General features: G+C 35.3%; 1 pseudogene; it reads left to right on the top strand.

Moving 5' to 3' along the window:
* The first annotated feature begins 1191 nt into the window (after positions 1–1191).
* On the top strand, positions 1192–15420 carry LOC120177992 (annotated as a pseudogene).

Raw genomic sequence — 15420 nt, 5'->3', positions numbered from 1 at the left:
AATAAGATAATTTTAAAAATAAAAAGAGACACATTTAGTGAGACAAATGGAGTACTACGATAGATGAAATTTTTTTCTCGGGTTTTGATGTTTGATGTTGAGTGGTTAGATACGGATAGGTCAACATATAAAATTGGGTAAATTACATATTTAGTATCTAAACTATCAGTTTTGATCCATTTTAGTACTTAAATTTTTAATTTTTTCAAAATCATACATAAGGTTTAGTTTTTTATTTCATTTTAGTATCATGTTCAAAATTTAACGTTTAGTTTTTAAAGACGAGGTACTAAAACGAAACAAAACTAAATGTTAGCTATATCTTGAAAAAATTGAAAGTTTAAATATTAAAATGTACAAAAGCTGATAACTATGTATTAAATGCGTAGTTTATCCTATAAAATTTTAGAGAATATAAAATTAAATCATCAATATAAAATATATAAAAAATAATTAAATTATATAAAAATTGATTTTTTTATATAAAATGATCCCTAAGAAGTTAACTATAATCTACGTGTAAACTAAGCAGAGAAACATCATTATTCTTTTTCTAAATTCTGTTTGTCGTATGACATTAAGGAAAATGAACCGCAAAATGATGAGGAAAATCTAAAGATATTTTCGGGAGAAAAATGTTTGGAGAAAAACAAAAGTAAAAAAAATCTTATTGTTAAAAGTAAACTACAGTAACCATCATTGAACTTTTAGGAAATTTTTATTTTAGTCGTCAAACTTTTAAAACTTAAATTTATAATAATTAAACTTTTAATTTTTTTATCCTGATCACTTTCGTTAAGAAAAGTTGATACGGTGCATTAAAAAACCCTAAAAAAATATAGTTTGTCTTCTTTCAAATTGATAATTACTAGCTCACTGCTTCTCTTTTCGTTTCGTCTCTGTTTTTATTTGTTAGTTTTTCCGATTGAAAAAAATATCATCTTTGTAATTTATCTTGATTGTATTTTGAAAGAAGATTTTATTGTCACATAAATCAACTATAATAATCTTAATGAAAGTGAATTGAAAACTTAAGGGTTATAAAGATAATTTTAAAATTTTGATAACCAAAGTAAATGTTTTAAAAGTTTAATGACCATCAGCATAGTTTACCCAAACAATTAAAGGTAATTACAATTTCAAGATATTATATTCGTTGGCGCTGGCGCTGGCGCTGGCGCTGGCGCGTGTTAATAAAATCTGGTTCCAGTGTAGCGTTAGAATATGAATGAGGGTCCCTATCCTCTGTGACTGTATTCTAGGTCTTGCTTGTCTTGTGGCGGCGCCAAGACTTAGCCTATCCAGGGTTTTCACCTGTCTCTCTGCCATCACCCCTAATCCTGCGCCTTATTCTTTTTCATCACTCCGCAAATCGGCGACGATGCCGGGCGTTGACCCGCCGCAGATGGAGTGGCCCGCGAAGAAGGTGCGAGACACCTTCTTCAAGTTCTTCGAAGGCAAAAATCACGTCTATTGGAAATCCAGTCCCGTCGTTCCTCACAATGATCCCACTCTGTTGTTCGTTAATGCCGGTACGCTTTATTTTCTTCTATTTTCAGTGTAGATGCTTACAACTTCAAACAGACCAATCAGGCCCTTCTTCTTCTTCTTCTTCTTCTTATCATTTGTTTTATTAATTTCCTCTTTGTTTTTGTTATATATTTGTTATCTGGATAAATTTTTTGTTGATTTGGGTATGACAAAGTATCATCTCGCAACTTCCAACTCTCAGCTCTGTGATACCTAGTTTCTTTTTCATGGTACTGTATAAATTTACTAAATTTAGTTAAAAGTAGTTTGATTCACTTTTTTTAATGGTGTTTGGATAGGCATGAATCAGTACAAGCCGATTTTTTTGGGGACCGTGGATCCCAACACTGCTATGAGTAAGCTCCGCAGGGCATGCAACACTCAAAAATGTATTCGAGCTGGCGGGAAGCATAACGATCTTGATGATGTAGGAAAAGACACTTATCACCATACCTTTTTCGAAATGTTAGGAAATTGGTCTTTTGGGGATTATTTCAAGGAGGAGGCAATTGAGTGGGCTTGGGAACTCCTCACTAAGGTATTTTATGCATTTATTTGTTATTCTCATTGCAAAGCATAAATAATTTATCAACCATTGTCAATCATATATTGGATAATATTCTGTTTATATAGCTAATTTATTAGGGACTTGATCAGTCCGAGTTGCTTTTTAAATTTTCTTTTCACAATTTCCAAACTTTTTTTTGGAACTGCAGGTTTATGGCCTGCCTACCGATCGTATTTATGCCACTTATTTCGGTGGTGATGAGAAAGTTGGTCTTCCGCCTGATAATGAAGCTAGAGATTTGTGGCTCAAGTTTCTGCCCCCTGGACGTGTACTGCCATTTGGTTGCAAAGTAAGTTTTCCCTTGTGTCTCTTTTCCCCTTTGTGTTTGTCTATTATCATGCATGTCCTCGAGACGTCTTAAATTTTCTGCTATATTGAGGGTATATTGGGAATCTTCCTTTAAGTGGTTTCATTTATTCTTCTTTGCTGACAAACCAAGCTATTCTTGGTGCACCTTGTGTACTTCAAAACTTATCCTGAATTTGATTTGGATTTTGCATACCCCTATATACATATATGTGTGTGCGTTTGTGTTGTGTCCTTGTGTTGAAGCTTATGGTTGAGATTTAGAGTAATCTGTTTATGACTTGTTTGAAGAAGGAAATAAATTATTTGGTTGAAATGAAGAGTTTGGTTTAGTTTTAATGTTTCCATTGCATTAAAAATGTATGAAAGCCTTTATGATTAACTATATGATAGGTTCTGTGATCTTTCTAATTGGGTTTATCCTGTTCATAGGACAATTTCTGGGAGATGGGTGATACAGGTCCTTGTGGGCCTTGCACTGAAATTCATTATGACCGAGTAGGCAATCGTGACGCTGCTTCATTGGTGAATAATGATGATCCAACATGTATTGAGATATGGAACCTCGTTTTCATTCAGGTACACTTTTGTATTATCTTATGTTATTTACTACATTTTTGTTCATTAGCCTATCTGATATTCATCCGTTCAATCACTGTTTAAATTTCAAAGTTATCCAAGAAGTGAGCCTAGAGAGAGTAGTAGATCTTGCTAACTTCATTTATGCTAGCATCTCATGCAAACCTTTTACAGCAATAAGGTTTTCCGCTGATATATGCATTAATCTTATACAGTTTAATAGGGAAAGCGATGGTTCTCTAAAATCTCTTCCAGCAAAGCATGTTGACACTGGATTGGGATTTGAGAGATTGACTTCGGTACTCCAGAACAAGATGAGCAATTACGATACAGATGTATTCTTGCCGATTTTTGATGTTATCCAACAGGTTAGATAATGATACCCCTGTATTTTTTAGTTTCTCTTCTATTCCCTGTTTCTTTTTTATTAATGCCAATAATAAATATATCTGTGAGTTTCTGAATGTGTATTCATAGATGTGGCCTTTAAAGGTTGATACTGGTTCACGTACTGTTCATTAGGGATGGTTTGACCTTGATACAATTGTTCTATTTCTCCCTATGTTTATTTTTTCTTGAAATCACAATTCTTGTAAATGTTGCATAGGATAGAAAAATTAACTGTATAAATTGCTCTGTACAATGACGTATATGCCCCTATTTTTAATTAATGCCAGAGAATGTCCTGTAGTTACTAGTCTGAGCATATATTTTATTTTAACACTTGATGGTTTCTTAATTTTTTTAGCAAGTTATTCTGTTAGATAATGGATATTCAAATTCTGAAGTATTTCAGAATTTTTCTCCAGTTTACTGACTTGGCTCCTATTGATTGGGCTTGTTTAAAGGTTTTGGTGACTGAAGCTAGAATGAGGAGGACTGAATGTATAATCAATCATTTTCTCTCCTTTAACAGGTCACAGGTGCACGCTCATATTCTGGAAAAGTTGGGCCTGATGATGCTGACAAAGTTGACGTGGCATATAGGGTTGTTGCTGATCATATTAGAACTTTATCTTTTGCAATTGCTGATGGTGCTTGTCCAGGTAGATATTGAGCGTCAGTGGTATTCTTTCTTATATTTGATCATCCATTGAACAAAAAACATTTTCTCTTATGATTGCCGGGGAGGCTTTTTGGATGAAATTCTTTGATTTTATGTTGGTGAATTTATGTGCGTCTGTAAAGAAGAGTGATCACTGATAGGTTAGTTATTGCTTCTTTGGATCTGCTGTTAGCCTATATAACAGTGTGGACGAGATTGTGAGTTCCTTTTTGCTATCTGTTTTAAGAACTGCTAAAGCATTAGTATTATTTGGTGATTGTTGAACTTAAAAGATTTCAGGGTCATTTGACAATGATAAATCCCATCTCCAAGTTTATATTGTATGGTAGAGTTTTGTTGTCTTCATTTTCATGATTCCTATTTTCAGGGTTAGTTGAAATTCAGTTCTTCGAAGTTTTTTTCTTTAAAAGTTTGTTTAAATTCTGCACACCTTATGCTAAAAATTTCCTTATTTACATGGTCAAACTGAAGTTTCTCTTTGGATACACTATATAGTATTCAAAATCTGATCCATATGTTTGTATTTGGTGATTAGGCAATGAGGGACGCGAATATGTCTTAAGACGTATTCTTCGCCGTGCTGTTCGCTATGGCAGTGAGGTCTTAAAAGCACCTGATGGATTTTTCAGCAGGTAGGAACAGCCAATATTTTTCTCTTTGATTGTTGAATTAATAAATTATTTTTTCTTAGTAAGTTAAAAATTATTAACTTACTGAGAATTTTATGTTTTATATCGTTGTAAATGTATCATTTTGTTTTCTTACTAAGATGCATGAATTTCATATAAACACTAGATATAGTGATAGAATCACCTATAGATGAAAAAGTTCCACGAAGTGTCATGAATATGATTGTCAATGGTTATCAAGATTCATATGACTATTGTGCTTCGCCAAGTCTTTCTCCAAATGAGGCATTTCAAACTAGGTGTGTATTTTGAGCAAGTGCTTATTTGTTAGGAATTTTTTAATTTATATATTTGTTAGGGACAACTTTTTATTTCCTTTTTCCTTTTTCAGCAAGGTTTATCTAAATAAAATGGTGAGTCAGAACGAAGAGATTTAGTTAATTAATTGAGATTATTAATTTTATCCAAGATTCATGAGGTTTTGCAGAATTATCTTAAACCGAGGTCATTAACTTTTAATTGGTTTCTATTTTTTTTAATTATTGAGTTGGATCCAGGCTTGTAAAGATTGTGGTGGAAGTCATGGGCGATATTTTCCCAGAGTTAAAGCAGCATGAGGCACGCATTGGAGATGTAATTGCTGCAGAAGAGGCAAGCTTTGGGAAGACTTTGGTGAAGGTGAGCATGTAACATAACATGAATTTCATGCACCTTAATTTTCTTGTTTTGACGCATTGCTACGATAGCAAATGGCTTTCAAACAATGAAAAACGTTATGAATCGGTTGTAACGGTAATAAGTTGGCATTTTGAGTTTCAAACTTTTGATATGTTCTTCTTTGTTCCTTCTAGTGGCTGTGTTGCTTAATTGTTTTTAGATATGATCTTCCTGTAATGATTAGTGTATTGCCCGCGTGTTCAATGATAATCGTAATAATTGTTGTTATGTTCAGGGAATTGAGAAATTTAAGAAGGCAGCTCAAGATGTTCAGGGAGGGTATTAAGTGGGCAGGTACTTATATCTTTAATTCGTCATTTCTATTTTCATAAGCAACACAAACTATCAATGCTTCATACTGTATATTTTTCTGAATTATGCTATTTTGCTTATGTTTTGCACTTAAAGTGGTTATGAGTAACTTTAAGCTACCTATCTAAGCTGGTTTCAATGGGAACGAATTTATGGTGATAAACAAATTATCAACTCGCTTGCCAAAGCACATATGATACAGAGATATGCCTACGTTTGTATAATCCATCTGAATTTGAACTACTTTTTTAAAGTTATTCAAGCCTAGTGATCCTGAAGAATAATTTTGCTACGCAGGTAAGAGTCTGCACCTCCTTTACATATCAGTGGCTATCTTTCCTTATTTTTGTCTTATTTTTTCAGGATGCATTTATCTTGTGGGACACATATGGTTTTCCATTAGATTTAACTCAGGTAGACAGGTGGAGTTGGGTCTCTTTTTCTATATATAAATCTATTTGCCTCTCCATCCTAATTTTCTATTCCTGCAGTTGATGGCAGAGGAAAGAGGTTTGATAGTAGATGTTGAGGGATTCAACAATGCCATGAATGAGGCCAGGGAGAAGTCAAGGAGTGCCAGAAATAAGGTAATAGGAGTTTGGTTTGTGTATCCAATAAACTTTGTTAATAATCTGCTATTTTCTTTTGAATGAATAAAGGATGCTAGGCATTCTTAGACACAGTATTTATGACCTGAAAGGTAAACAAATGTATCTTAAGATAGAATGTTCATCAAGTTTTTCTCCATATTTCATGCTAAGAGAAGCTTCTTCTTTTTTCCCCAGCAATCTGGTGGTGCTGTTGTCATGGATGCTGATGCTACCTCTTCCCTTCACAAGAAGGGGGTGTCTACAACAGACGATTCCTTCAAATTCATTTGGTTCAAGGTCTTCATGCATCTTTAGATGGCACTTCAGTTAGATGTCTTTTAGTCTGGATTATTATTTTGTCTAGTGAAAATATTGGAAGTTTAACGATTTTTTGCTACTGAAATAATTCCATTTCTGCTGCATAAATGATGGGAACAGATTTTTCTCTCTATTTGATAACATCAATAAGATAATAGTGAAAAATCTAGTGAAGATTGGAAAGGATGTTTATAATTTTGTATGTTAGAATATCTTTGTTCTTTGTTATTTTAACTTTCATTTCAGTCTTAAAACCATTCCTTTCTCCTGTTTGGTGACTGCTAATGTTAGAGCTAAATGGTTATATATTGCTTATTGTATCAGAAAAATTGTGTTCCTCGCATTACACTTTTTATCTAGAATCTAGATTTGAAAATTAACAAGTTCTGTCTGTTAGATTATCTCATTTTTCATCTTATTTATCTGCATTAATGGAATTCTTAGGAATTTTCTTTGTTGTAGAAATTCATTCTACTGATATGTAGTGATGTACCTTTGATGTGCATGGCCTGAATTAAGGTTCTCTGTTGGAGGTGTTGTAATTTGATAGGACTTTGCTGTTTTTTTTATAAGATTTGAAGGCCTCATTAAAAAACACCTTCTTGATTAATGGAGCTTATGTATAAGCTCCTTAATCAGCGGAAGGAGGAAAAGAGTGTCTTAGAACTTCATTAAAGAAAAGAAGAATTACACCCTAGAGAAAGATAAGCCAAATAACTCTTACAAAAAGCCAAAACCCCCTTCTGAACAAGAACCTGAAACCCACTCGAACAGTGCAAAAAACATAAAATTCAACCTATACCAGCCTTTGCTAAAGCATCAACATCCGTATTAGCTGTCCTGGCAACCCATCTAACAATCCCCCCACAAATTCTAAGATTATCAACTATATCTCTAACAATAAAAGCATACACAACTGGATATGAATCAACATTGTTAATCCAGTCAACTGCTACCCTGTTATCACTCTCAACAATCAGTCGATCTTTATCCATCCCTTGGAAAGAGGCAAAGAAAGAAAAACCCCTTTGAATAGCTTTGAGTTCCATCAATGTCGGAGGACCCGGACCAGCTGGCTCCTGAAAAGATCCTAAGATTGCACCTGAATGATCCCTTAAAATACCTCCAAGACCACTTTTCTTCCAATCACTGCTAGTAGCAGCATCCACATTCAATTTTATGAAGCCTATAGGAGGAGGAAACCAAGGGATTATAGAAGACTTCAAGAAATTATAGGACGAATGAGAATCCCCTATTGAAGGATCAGAAATTAAAGAGTCCTTAGGAATAGAAATATCCTTATGCTTAGCTAGGAACCAAGTAGCAAGCCTAACTCTTGCTAAAAAGAATAATTCTATCTGTTCAAGCTTTCCCCCTTCAAAAACAATAAAATTTCTGATTTTCCAAATGGTCCAAATAACAGCCCCAGGAATGAATGACCATATAGCAAAATTTGATTTCAACTCGTCCCAAGCTAAGAGAAAAGTTTTAGCATCTGCATGAAAAACATAGCTGAACCTCCAAAATTGTAAAAAATTGTTCCATAATGACTACACTACCGAACAAGTAAAGAATAAATGCGAGGAAGACTCCTCAACCTTTTTACAAAGAGGACATAAATCTTCCTCAATTCCTTGAACTCCTCTTTTTACCAATTCAGTTTTAACAGCCAGTTTTTGCAGCACAATTTGCCACACTAATATTTCAACTCTTGGGGGTACCAATCCTCTCCAAACAATATTCTTCCAGAATCGAACCTCTTCTGAACCTGTTGCACACCTCTTAACACAAGAACTGACTGTAAACACATCATCCCCACTGTCTTTCCAAATCAAGCCATCACTGAAATCTTTAGACAGAGAAACAGAAGAAATGATGCTCATCAAATTACACCATTGTTCCAGCTCCCAATCATTTAAATTTCTTCTTACTTTAACATCCCAAATCCAGCCCGATGGATGAAAATCCCCAAACTAACATAGCTTGCCAGATTTATTAGAAGCAATCAAAAACAGTCTTGGAAACAGAACCTGTAACGGATAATCCGTTGCCCAAATAACCTGCCAAAATTGAATGTGCTTACCATCACCAACATGAAAACTACACAAACTACCAAACTTAGAACCAAAGGAGTCTTGCTTGAAATAGTTATTAACCACTGTTCTCCACTGCCAAGAAGTATGAGTTGGAAGCTTACTATCATACAATAACCTTGAAGAATCAATGTTATATTTAGAACAAATAATTTTCCTCCAAACAGAATTTCTCTCGTTTGCAAACCTCCAGGACCATTTCCCTAGCAGTGTTCTATTCATGCAATTCAGATTACGTACTCCCAACCCTCCCTCATTCTTAGATTTACACACTTCAGCCCAATTAACCCATTGTATTTTCTTTTTACCATTGCCACCTCCCCATAGAAAATTAGACTAATAGAATTGAGAGACTTAAGGATTGTAGATGGAATCTTAAACATTGACAAGAAGTACGTAGGCAGTGAGCACAAGACAGATTTGATCAAAACCAATCTCCCAGCTAATGATAGAGTAGCTGCCTTCCAACCTGCTAGTTTTGTGTGAAAATTCTGCACCACCGGTTCCCAAATAACTGAGGAATTCTTGGTAGCACCCAGTGGAAGGCCTAGATAGTTAGAGGGGAAATTTCCAACTGCACAGCCAATGGAATCTGCCCAAATTTGAATCTCCCCTTGAGATTATGTTTATTCCGAACAGTCTGCTCTTCTTGAGGTTTAGTTGCAGCCCTGACATAACCTCAAATACTCTAAGCACTCTTTTCACATTTATAATCTGCGTCTTCGAAGCTCCACAAAAAATGATTAGATCATCCGCAAACTGTAAGTGTGTAAGATTAAGAGACCCTTCCTCCTTACCAACTGTCATACCAGAAAATAATCCTTCAGAAACAACCCTTAGGATTAATAAATTCAACAATTCCCCTACTAGATTAAATAATAAGGGTGAGAATGAACAGCCCTGTCGAAGCCCCTTGGCCATTGGAAACTCCTCCGATGGAACCCCATTGACTTACACCGAAATCGAAGCTGTAGTAACACATCTCTTGATTCAACTGATCCAAGTAGAGCCGAAACCCATCTTTTCCATCACCTTGAACAGAATAGGCCAATCAACAGTATCATAAGCCTTATTAAAATCAACTTTAAATACACAACCCTTTAACCCTTTCTTTCTCCAATAATCAATACCCTCGTTTGCAATGAGAGAACAATCCAAAATTTGTCGACCGGGTATGAAAGCAAATTGAGTCGGGCTTATGATATCTCCTATACAACTTCTAAGCCTCCTTGAAAGACACTTGGATAAAATCTTGTAAACTCCTTCTACTAAGCTTATGGGTCTAAAATCATCAAGGCTCCCAATGTTAATTCCATTAGGAATAAGGGTGATAAAAGTATGGTTAATACCATGCTCCTATTCTTTCCCCAAAGAGAATTTGTGAAAAAAATCCATAATGTTACCCTTTAGAACAGACCAAAACCTTTTGAAAAATCCCAAGTTCAATCCGTCCGGTCCCGGAGCTTTGTTACTATTGCAAGACTTTAAAGTCTCCCACACTTCGTCCTCGGAAAAAACCTTCTCTAAAAGACCACTTTGTTCCAAGGAAATTCTAGGAAAAGTCAACCCAATATCTTCAACATCTACAGTAGACCGATCATTGAATATTTTAAAAAAGTGATCTTTAACAGTGGTCTTGATAACAGATGGATCATGTGTAAAATTCCCATCCACTTTTAAAGCATTCAACGCATTTTACTTTCTCCTCACTGAGGCACAAGTGTGAAAGTATCTTGTGTTTCGATCTCCATCATTAACCCACCTCTGTCTAGAATTTTGATGCCAAATTTGCTCCTCAAATCTATGACGTCTCCATAATTCTGATCTACAAACACTTAACTCATCAACTATCCCCTGAATCGAACTGTCATGCAACTGCTGTGCATCCTCCTCAAGCTTTTGAATTTTCTTTTCTAAATCTGAAATTGCAGCTCCCGGAAACTGATTTTTCTTCCCTGCCCACTTTTTGATGGCTAATTTAGAGTTCTTCAAAATACTTAGGATTCCAGCTTTTCTCCTAAGCTCCTTGCAATCTGTAATTGTTTGACTGACCATTTCCTCGAATCCATCTTCCTCCATCAAATAATTGAAAAGTCTAAAAGGCTTTTTTCCCCAATTAATTCCTCCATTTTGTAAAAAAATAGCATTGTGATCTGAAATAGATTTAGGAATAAGTGACTGAATAATCTCAGGAAAACTAGCCAAGAATTGACCATCCACCAAGAACCTGTCCAATCTAACGAAAGTGGGATCATCTTGGTTATTACACCAAGTGAACTTTCCCCCCTCCATAGGTAGATTAATTAAACCTGCAGACTGAATAAATTGAGAGAAAATCCTCATTGAGAATCTGTTCTGAGCTCTACCCATCTTCTCATCTTCACACAAGTAAACATTAAAATCCCCTCCAACACAAACAGGTAGATTCTGTCCAGAAATGGACACACTAAGTTCTTCAAAGAAGCTTTCTTTTTCCTCCTCCACTGAAGGCCCATAAACATTTATAAGAACACTTGATGCAGTGATCTTCCATCTCAAACACATTATCATCCCAGCAACATAATAACCCCCCTGAAGAACCAATAGCTGGAGATTCAATAATCCCTTGAAAACCATTTAACCCGTTCCTTCTTGGAAAGGACCTTTGTATCTTCTCAGCTTTTCTCTCTCCCATTTTCTCTCTCTATGAGCTAGGCCTTTTACAAAATGTGTTTTTACCGAGTTTCTTATAGGACTTTGCTGTTCAAACTTCAAACTCTTAACTCCTTAGTTTTTTTGGTTGTGTGCCTGAAGTTACGAGATGACTTTCTTTTATTTCTAGTAGAAACTTTAGAAGTCAGCTACTTGTTCCATCCTTTTGATGATGGAGTATTGCATGATGATGTTTCCCTCTTTTTCCAGGACCATGAAAGTGTAAAAGGCCATATACTGGTTCTGAGTTTGTTGAAAATGCAAGTGCTGGTGATGATGTTGGTTTAGTTTTGGAATCTACAAGTTTCTATGCTGAGCAAGGTGGTCAGGTACTTAACTTCAGTATGTGAAAAGTTATCTTAACAATGTTTTCATTTTACATTTTGGGTCGGTATGAACTAGTCATATAATGCATAGTGCCACCAAATTTTTTCAATATATCAGTTACATTTGTGAACAAGATATTTAAGCTTTTGGGACTATTGGTTTGGAAAGGACAGTATGTTTTCGTATTGATTTAGAATGAAAAAGGTTGAATCGTGCTGGTTAAAAGCAAAATGGCAGAAATATCTAGCTAGCTAGACTGAGGGACAGTAAATTATGATTCGGAGAAATTTGGTGGTTGCTTTGATCAGGGATTGGTCAAGATTTTCTAGATGGCTATAGTAGGTTTTACGGGGAATTAACTTTATGCCTGTTCATCTAATTTTTTAAATTTGAGAAGTTTCCTGAAATAAGAAAGAAGGCAATTATGATTCGGGCATCACTTCAAGCTTTCCTTAGGATGTATGTATATTACATATACATATGTTTCCATACTTTCCAAGTTCTAACACATTTACTTGTGGACATAGATTTTTGATACAGGATCTCTTGATGGTTCCTTTGTTCCTTCCAAGTATGTAATGTTCAAATTTTTGGAGGTTTTGTGCTTCATGTTGGTTCTCTTTCTGGAGTTACTGGAAAATTCTCTGTTGGTGATAAAGTAACTTGTAAGGTAAAACCATAAACTTCAAATAACCTACTATTTTTTTCTATAAAATGATTTGATCCTTTTTATTTTCAACTTCTTCATTATTGTAATTATTTCTGTAGGTTGACTATGACAGACGGATGTTGATTGCTCCTAACCATACTTGCACTCATATGTTGAACTTCGCTCTTAGGGTGCGACTTATATCCTGATATCCATATTTCTTTAGCAATTTTTTATTTCTTATTAATTTTGCATGTTTCACATTCTTATAATTTGAATGTAGGAAGTGCTTGGTAATCATGTTGACCAGAAGGGGTCTGTTGTTCTTCCTGAAAAACTGAGATTTGATTTTTCCCATGGTAAGTTTAATTCGAGGTGTCTTTGATAATCGGTTGAATCTATAAACCATTGAAAATAAAAAATCGGTTGAACCACCTAATGAAGCATTTTCAATGTCAAAACATTAGAAAACTCAAGTATATTTAGCTACTCATTTTGTCAGCCTGTCAATTCAATTTAAGGAAAAAATATTTTTCTAATTATGCTAATCTCACATCTTTTCCTTTTTAAGTTTATCTATTCAAAATACTTGTAAACACATACCAAACCATTTTTACATCATAAATTCAGTCTTTCAAATTTTCTAAATTGTTACAATAGATTCAGATAACCATTTTAGCATTTAGTTTTCAGTACCACACAACCAATTTTTATATCATGGATATTCAATTCTCAATCTAAACTAGAAGTTGAACTCTAATTGATATGCTATTTAGTTTGTAGTATAGTTTAAATTATGCTGTTTAGTTTGCAGTATGCTAAAATTTATCCAATGCTATCAGATCCAAACAGAGATGGTGCTATAAATGCTGATCATTTGAGAAAAATTGAGTCTATTGTGAATGACCAAATAAAATCCGAGTTAGATGTATATTCAAAGGAGGCAACTCTTGCTGAAGCCAAGCGTATCAATGGTTTGCGAGCTGTCTTTGGAGAAGTAAGCTTAAGCATTTTCTTCATTATGGCTTTCTAATTTGGCTTTGCTCGTTCATTTGAAAAGTCATGTTTCAATTGTATCTCCAATGCAGGTGTATCCTGATCCAGTTAGAGTAGTGACCATTGGTAAAAAAGTGGAGGACATCCTTGCTGACCCAGAAAACAAAGAATGGGCATCCATTTCATCAGAACTCTGTGGAGGTTAATTTCTTCATTTAAATGAATTCTATAGAAGCCTTGCTATGAATTTTGTGTTGAAGCAGTCTTCAAGGAATTTTATAGGTACGCACATAACAAATACACGGGAGGCAAAGGCATTTGCTCTTTTATCGGAGGAGGGAATTGCCAAAGGAGTTCGAAGGATAACTGCTGTCACTACTGAGAGTGCTTTGAAGGCGATGGAATTGGGTGGCCAGCTTTTGAAGGAAGTAGATGATGCATCCAAGATGGAAGTGAGCTTGTTGGAGAAGGTTTATATTCTTACTTGGGCTATATAAGACTTCAATTCTTGAAACTTCTTGTTATAATTGGCTTTATAGTTTATTGTTTTCGTTTTAAGTAGCTACTTCAAATTTTTCTGCTTCAAGGTGAGTCCGGTGGTTTTTGTCTTCACGAATCTTAAATGTTGTGTTTCCACATCATATTTCTTGGATATTAGTTCCCAGTTTTTTGTTAAAATACTATTCTCTCCTTATCACGCAGTGAAATTTGTATTGGTTTTTCAGGTAACAGATTAGTGGATATACATCTCCTACTTCAGTATTCTTACACTTATGTGCAATTGTTATGGTCATCTTTTATATAAAACCTACCTAAACTGTGATAGTGGATAAAATGCTTGGTTTCTCATTTTTTTTTGTTCCGTTTCGAATGGTGATAGATATCATACAATTTAAGAGGCCTCTATCAATTTAAACAAAAAACATTGTAGGAGTATATTACTATATTTGCCTTCATCTTACCTTTTCACCCCCTCCTGCCTTATTGAAAATTTTCTTTGCATCTCTACAGAAAGTGGCTTCTCTGAAAACTAGCGTGGATTCTGCATCAATTCCTGCTGCCCAGAAGGCTGATATTAGGGCCAAAATTGCACAACTTCAGGTATCATAGCTATCTACGATCAGTATAAGATTTTGCAGCTTTATTATCACCTATGTTACCCTAGCTCAACATTTTCCCAAATGCCCTTATCTTAGACCCATATTAGATGCTTTAAAGCAGAGAAGAGGACATGGAAGCTCTTTTTTTGTCTCAGTTATTGATCTTAGATCCCCCTTTTAAATTGGTTTGTTTTATCAGAATCAACTCAGAAAGGCACAAAAGAAGATTGCCGAGCAAAATATGCAGAAAGCTGTCGCCACAGCAACTGAATTGGCTGAAGTTGCTGCCAAAGAGGGAAAGACTTTCTGCGTCACTCGTATTGATGTCGGTTTAGACCCAGCTGCTCTTCGTGAAGCAGTTTCGAAAGTCATTCAACAGAAGGTTTCTAGCTAGTTCCGATCCTTTTTTTTAATCAAAACTCACTCCATCCTTTTTTTTAAAATCAAAACTCGCTCCATCATTTGTGCTAAATGTCTTCATTTAATAAACAGGGGATGGCGGTTATGGTTTTCAGTATCGATGAAACTACAAACAAGGCTGTCGTTTATGCTGGTGTTCCTGATAAATCTGAACAGAGCAAGCTGTTGGAAGTATCAGAGTGGTTGACAAATGCACTAGGGCCTCTTAAGGGGAGGTGTGGCAAAGGGAAGGGTGGCCTTGCTACCGGACAGGTTGGTAACTCGGTTACCTGCAATTTTGTCATGAATTCGAGTTTTGCTCGCACCCCACTGTTTTTAAATGTAGCTTATGTTTCTTCAATTTCAGGGAACCGATGTATCGCACGTTAACGAGGCCATGGACTTGGCAACATCATTTGCTTCAATGAAATTAAGCTGAAACAATTAGTGTATGCGACTTCCATCTATGCCATGGAAGAAGCATTGGTGCCTTTGTTTCGAGAAAGGTAATGGTACTGATTGTTGAAAAACTTCCCCGGTCACCAAAACC

The sequence above is a fragment of the Hibiscus syriacus genome, unplaced genomic scaffold (assembly GCF_006381635.1).
Source record: "Hibiscus syriacus cultivar Baekdansim isolate YM2019G1 unplaced genomic scaffold, ASM638163v2 tig00112343_pilon, whole genome shotgun sequence".
Taxonomy (NCBI): domain Eukaryota; kingdom Viridiplantae; phylum Streptophyta; class Magnoliopsida; order Malvales; family Malvaceae; genus Hibiscus; species Hibiscus syriacus.
Note: the sequence above shows the minus strand (reverse complement) of the source record. Positions and strands in the feature narration are given on the sequence as shown.